We start from the raw sequence: 7,327 nt of genomic DNA, 5'->3' as shown, positions 1-7,327 counted from the left end.
AGTGGTTCACATCTCAATGGATTTTTTTTTTTCCAAAAATTTTATAAACCGACACAATGAAGCAAGGATTTGAAGAAAGCAATCGATGTACGACATTTATCGAATGCCTGATCTTTGAGCGAACGATCACGCTTGTGGGATCAGAGAACCTGTCGCATTGTCGTCGTGAATGTTTCCGGCTTGGAGAGCACGCTCTTTTCTGGGTTCTTGATCACTGGCACCAAGGATTAAAACACCTCGTGAACTTCATGCACTCGGGAAAGCTTTAATCTAGTAAACCAGTGGGATTAGTGAATGGCATTGCATCTTTTCCGTGCCAAAATAACTCAAATGCAGTGTCCCTTCTAAGGCCGCACGTTTGAAATTGCTGCAAAAGGACTCCTCAAACATTTATTATTTATTTATTTATTTATTTATTTGGTAAGTGAATTCCCCTTACATCAAGACTGAAATTCATTCTGAACGTTTGAACTTGGTTGGGGTAGTATAGACTGTTGGGATGAAAAACACTCTGGAAATAGTCATTATTGAGCTCTAATTTCTGACTTCTACTGCAATGATGCAATTTATAGTTGAAATAAATGCAATGCTATAAATGATAAGTGAAAGTTTTAGTTTTAAAAATATAGAATAGTGTGACTATAAAATGTAATTGTTCATATCATGAATGCATTAAAGTAGGAAGATAAATATATAAATCAAAGATTAGGTTTTCTGGATAACAGTGCAAAATCTAGATTGATTATACAAAAGTCTATATTGTTGCACTGTACAGCATAACTACATTTCAAACATATGTGAAAATAAAATTCTCTCTTACCATCCCTTTCCATATATTACTTTACGTCCCTTTCTATATATTACTTTACGTCCTTTTCTATATATTACTTTACATTTGCTGGCCAGGCACCTGTGGCAAAGCCCAATGTTGTTAAAAATTAATGTCCTATAGCTTCAATGTACAACAGGCTTTAAAGGCTGTAGATGCTGCTTTAATTATTTCTTGCTTGCCTAAATCGTTTCTTTTGAGAGCCCGAGCTACACATCGATAGCTCTGAAATGAATGTTATGTCTTGAGACGTTCCTTCCTCAGGTTCTCCTCCAGCAGCCATTATGGTGGAGAGAAAAGCAATCCACAGCCATCCTGGGACCACTGATAGATATGGTCACACTTTAGAGTGGTAAACACTATTGATTCTGTCCCACTATCATCTCTAATGTTCTTCCAGCCACAGCACAATGGGAGTCTTTATGACTAACCACACCCACTTGCCAGGTTAGAACAAGGTGTGTGGTGAGATTTTTTTTTTTTTGGGAGGGGGGGCCGTGTAAGTACTCTGCTTGCGGCTTTTAGGCGGAGAGTGTCAGTAGTGAAGTGTTTCTGGGCTGTCACATCTTCCCTCTTACTTTGCTCTAATGTGATCGATTGGGCCAGCAACAGGGTCATAACCTGCTCTTCTACAGGATGCTTTGGTAGTGACATTTCAGGCACAGTTAGGCACTGTTTCCCCGGGGCCATCAAATAAAACATGAAAAAAGTGGATCCTGAGAGAAATTAAGTTTTGGGGGGAGTTTGAAGCATTGTGAGCCCCCGTGAGCCCTGGACTGAGGTGGACATATGTTCCATTACGCAGTGTGAGGTTTGGATTCTCAGTCATGTGGATGTTAGAATAAAATCTGAGGTCTTGGCCCAGATGTGTGTGCAAAATAAAGTGGTTGAAGACTATTGTGACCATCATAACACAAACTAGGGAACAGTAATTTTTCCTTAAACTCATAAATTAACTTGGTTTTAGTTCACCATCTGCAGTATTAGTGTAACCAAATAAGTAATAACAAACACATCCACTGAAAATTGCTTTAATAACAAAAATATCTTGAGTTCTCATTAAAGGTACCACTGCAAGAGAACATATCTGCTTAGCACATGTGATTATGTTTGATAAGGAGCTATCTCTCTGTGACCCTCAACACCACCCCACCCCCCCAACTTTCAACGAACATCTCTCTAAAAGAAAGGACAACCTATTTCTTCTTTCTATGAAACGGATAAGGTTAATACAGTTTAGTGTACAATAATAATGACTAATTATACCTAGGTTAACTATACCCTATGGCAATTCCTTTCATGTCCTGCTAGGCTGAGCTTGACCCAAATCAATGGCAACAGTTATCATATTAATCCCTGTAACAAAGCATAACCTCTAACTGAAGAGTATTGGGAGGAAATGGGTTCACTTTGTTGGTCCATTAAATTTCAGAACCCATTGAAATAAATTTGGGGTACAAAAACAGCCTTCTATAATCAGACATTATAATATACTTTACTATTCTATCATATATATGTTAGCAATTAGCTATGCTTGCTAAGTCCATTTACGCTTGATGGTATGAATTGTTAAGCAGTCTCTTTAGACTACTGATTTCTTGCTGCTCCTAGAACCACCAGAAACACAAAATAACTTCACACTTAACTGTAGTTTTGGTATTTCTCATTTAACTGAAGAATTACCATCATAAATTTAACAAACATTATGTTTTACCAGTACTCAAATAATCATATTAATTTACACTGTAATGTTCATCTCAAGAGAGCCAAAAGAGTTTCAATGCATTGTGACCAATCAGTCGTCATATTCTAAATGTACAGATCCGGGACTTCCTCTGTTCTATTTCTTCTCACTTTTAACTGAGCTATATAGCTTTTGCTGTGAGAAACATTAATTTAGAAGAATGTCAGAATTATTACCAGCTTCCAGGCTTCTCATTGGTAGACTTGTTTGAATAGCGTCAATAAAAATAAGACATTTTTGTTTACTTAATCATATTCTGTGAGATGAAGAAAGAGCATGTGAAGCTAGAACATACAGGCTAGTCTATTCAAGTCTATAACACAAGAGTTACATTCAGAATTTTAAAATGCTCTGAATTCTTTTAGGCTGGAAAGATGCAAATATTTTATGAATTCATTATTGTTAACATTATGTTGTGAATACATCATCTGAATTTTAAAACATTTTCAATTCTCACTTGTTGACAAGAGTAAGAGTCCTACTTGGCCAAGGGGAAATGGCCTAAAGCTCATTTGGGCTCTTAGGGGTAAAATGTCCCTGGTGTTTATAGTGTTATTCATGATCTGAAACCAAGTAGCAAGTAGCTATTAACCACAGTGTCAGAGCAAGCAGCTATTACCCACACCAGCTGAACTGCACATGATTCAATTTTGGATCCTATTCCTTTACAAAGAATTGTTTTAAAATCAGTCAGGCCCTGTGGGGTGTCTAGAGTGGAAGATGCCAGCAAATGATCAGAGTGGAGCTTATTTATCTCTCCCATAACTAGAGTAATTTGCGACCTATAAAGAGCTGACAGGCCCAAATAGATTTGGACAGTGTTGCCTTAACATCTGGAAACACTATTTAACTCATCCCATCTCTGGAAGTTTTCACACTTCACACTTCATTAACCTCCAGAGCCTGGAGTCCTGGGCAAGACAGGAGGAGCAAAATGCCTGTTTACACAGTGCTTTCTACACTAGCAGAAAGTGGTTTCGCCATCCTAGCACCACACAAGCATGGGAGAGAGAGGTACAGGTGCAGAGCCCCAGAGGCTTGCTTTCCCACCCACCTCCATTTTCACTTCTAATTGATAATGAATCAGCTCTGAAGTGAAAATGAGGCTGAAGTGTCAGATCACAGTTGCAGCGTTTACTGTGAAGTGCGTTAATTTTGATAGGTAGCTAGAGGCTTTTGGTTTTAATTTCTGAAATGGACACATCAGTTAGTGATGCATGTAACTGGTAAAATTGCTGGCATAGTAACAGTATATCTAATTAGTGTTATGGTTTGCACATCTACCTTTTCAAATATAAACTGGTTCCTCCTCCTACAAATTCAGAAGCATTTTGCATGCACAGTTTATGAAGGACCTCTGTCCGAAACATAATTTTTCTGAAGGCCATCTCTCTCTCTCTCTCTCTCTCTCTCTCTCTATCTATCTATCTATCTATCTATCTATCTATCTATCTATCTATCTATCTCTCTCTCTCTCTCTCTCTCTCTCTCTCTCTCTCTCTATATATATATATATATATATATATATATATATATATATATATTTGAGAGAGAGAGAGAGAGATGTGTGTGTGTGTGTGTGTGTGTGTGTGTGTGTGTGTGTGTGTGTGTGTGTGTGTGTGTTATTGTGTTATTGACTGCAGAGTTTATTGTAACTGAGCTTTATTTGAGTAGAGGTTTCTGTACAGAACTGTTTGGCTCTCACTGGACTGTATTGAATTAAAGGTCAGGAGGCTACATCTTCAGATTTGGGGATGTCCAGCCTGGAGTACACCTAATATGATTCCATCATTGACTTGTTCTAATCAAAAAGACCTTCAAACTGATGTAATTTCACCAAGATTTATTATTAACTTTTCTTTTCAATGCTGTTCCTACTTTATTATTTTTTTATTTTTTTTTGGAAGAGAAGTTACTAGCAAAATGATAATTGGAGATGCTTAGCTTGCCTTAAGGAACTGAGGTTCAAGAGAACTGTGTCCTTTGGGGCCTTTAAAGCAGAAAGAAACATTTTAGCTGTAGATTAATGCTGCAGTGATTTGCATTGTGAATTATATTCAAAATATCCAAAGAAGTGAGGTTCTGACAAACAAACCTGTTAAATAACAGGATAGGTATAAAATGCTAGAGTCAGTGGACTAATTTCAGTCTTGATATATACCTTAAAGTGTCGAACAGCTCTCTGTCAAGCAACTGGGCTCCAGAATAATCATGAACTTCAAGAACAATGTCTGAAAGAAAATGTAGCTGGAATATGTAAGCCTGAAGGCTGTATTAATGTTTTTAGAACAATTAAATTACAATTTTAAAAGTGTCAGCATGTGATTACATTTCAATCACCAATGAAATTTTGGTGCCATTCAAATTTGCAGCTATTACCAATAATTGACACTGTTTCTGATGTGATGTAGCTGCAGAATGTGTCTGTGAAATAGGTTTCGAAGATTATTTGTTTAAGTTTGGATTGTTTCTGTTGATTCTATACACTGCAATTAAAAATCCTTTTACTGTGACTCTTAGTAGAGTATGATTGTTTTACATGTTGTACTTAAATGATGCTCCTTAAAAACATTACCACTGACTTCCATGTGAAATCCATTTTACAAATCTTGAAGTATAGCTCTGCAGTCTCAGGGAGGCAGGAATTATGGTATGATGCTGATATGCTCAGGTTGTGAGACCTAGTGATATGTGCTTTCATAAGAAGTGAGAAATCTTTTGCTAGCGGCAAATTTACCTTTTTTTATTAAACAGTACATTTATCGAACAAAGTCCAAATATAGGATGAATGTAATAAAATATATTAGCAGTGATACTACGTCAGTATCATTACACAATGCCCAGGCTGTGTTATTCTTTTCTTTTATATGTTGTACAGAATCAGTCCATTAAAATATATGAAGATTGTTATTCACTTAGTTTAATGAGGCATTAGACATGTGCCTCTGCACTGTGACTTGGTTTGTTGACCAAACTGCATTTGCTGCAGTTCCTCTTCAATTTGCTCCATCCATGTAGCGTTCACATAAAAACAACTGACACGTGCCTAAGAATGTTCATTTGGCTCAAATTCTGTGGTTTATTAGATGAAATTGGTTAATGAAACACATCTCAAAAGGTGATAATTAGCAGGCAAGACCAAAGCAGTAACAGCTTGTTTCATATTTAATAACCCCAATGACCAGGGGACATACTGTCAATGTTTGGGTCATGCTTATGAGCTGACTTACACCAGGTCACAATTGTAGCCTATTTATGAAGCATTTTAAATGTAAATACTTGATAATGACAAAGTAATCTTGTTCCAAAATTGGTTGTTGCCACGTGTCGATTGCTATAAATGTATCTTGCATTTTATATTTAAGACTAAACATTGACTACTACGTTGTTTTGTTTTGTTTTTGTTTTTTTGGTGGGGGTGGGGGGGTGGGGTTGGGGTTGCCTTTTTTCAAATTTGATGTCTTTCTATATCTCGTGCTGTATCTAATAGATTTGATAGCCTGCTGTGAGTGTTGCCTCTGTAAGTCCGTTATTTACTGTTTCCGTACTAAGGCGTGAATCCGCGCACAAAAGCATCCAGGACGATTTGAGAATATAAACTAATTAATAATTTTTTACAGAGGTCTCTATGCTCTATACAGAAAAGTCTAAAATGCTTTTAATACTTAAGAACAGTTACCCAATCATGTCTTCGTAATTTTGGGTTGACTACAATCCAATCGACGTCTTACATCAGATGAAGCTGACATTTTCCATCTCCTGTTTTTATTGGTAAATCAAACAAGGCGAGCAATGTCTGAAGAAGAACAAAACGCGTATACATAGGCCTACAATCAATAGTCCATCATTTTATAAGAGGTGCTTAAATCAAAGTTCATTCTCGTTTCAATAAGAGGGGAGTGCGCAAAGTGATTACAGGGATGACACGACGCTGCAGTGTCGGCAGCCAAAGAGGAGCAGCGCCCACTTGGATCTCCCTCACAATCACTTAAAACGGTACTTGACTTTTGGCTCCTATCCTGCAGCTACTCCGCATTGCATTTTTGGATTATTTTACACCGCGTGCCCATTAATTCACCGGTGGACCTCATCGCTCTTATCTCTTCCATGCAAGCGTGGGTTTGGATAATAATTGACATATGCATTGTTTTACGCTCGATCTCTAAATTGATTTTGCAATCACATTGAAAGACACAAGGAAATCCGTTGAAATGTATATCATGTCAAAAAATTGGATATCACTTAGAGGTTGGGACCACACTCAGTGTGGTCCGTTTTATTACCTTTACTCTGTCCTACATTCTCAATCATCTATATTCGAATCGTCACCTGTATGGTGGTCTTTCATAGATTCCAAACCTCAGGACGAATCTCTTTTCATCAACACACCTCTCAGGTTGTTAAAATAATATTCCTTCACAGACACCAGTGTCCTCACATAAGCTATCGTACATGACTTTCTCGAAGAATTTGCTTGGCCTCTAATCCAATTAGTCATTTAAGGTCGCTAAACCCAACTTTACCTGTTAATCACAATCCAAATGTCTATTTGCCGTCGTTCAGCATCCAAGCTGTAGCAAAGACCTTATTTTTTTTTGTATCATTGACACAAATAGCTAAAGAAGTCTATGAAAGTGATACAGTACCCAAACAGAGTAAGATCGACAAATGAGTAGCGTTCACGCTAGATTTGGCCTCATCACGTTCCCCCTGCTTTCTATCATGTCAGTTTGTGGTCTAATAAAGTAAATCTT

Source organism: Electrophorus electricus, chromosome 2 (genome assembly GCF_041902795.1).
Source record: "Electrophorus electricus isolate QZ-2024a chromosome 2, ASM4190279v1, whole genome shotgun sequence".
Taxonomy (NCBI): domain Eukaryota; kingdom Metazoa; phylum Chordata; class Actinopteri; order Gymnotiformes; family Gymnotidae; genus Electrophorus; species Electrophorus electricus.
The sequence above is the reverse complement of the archived record's forward strand: the minus strand, read 5'-3'. Positions refer to the sequence as shown.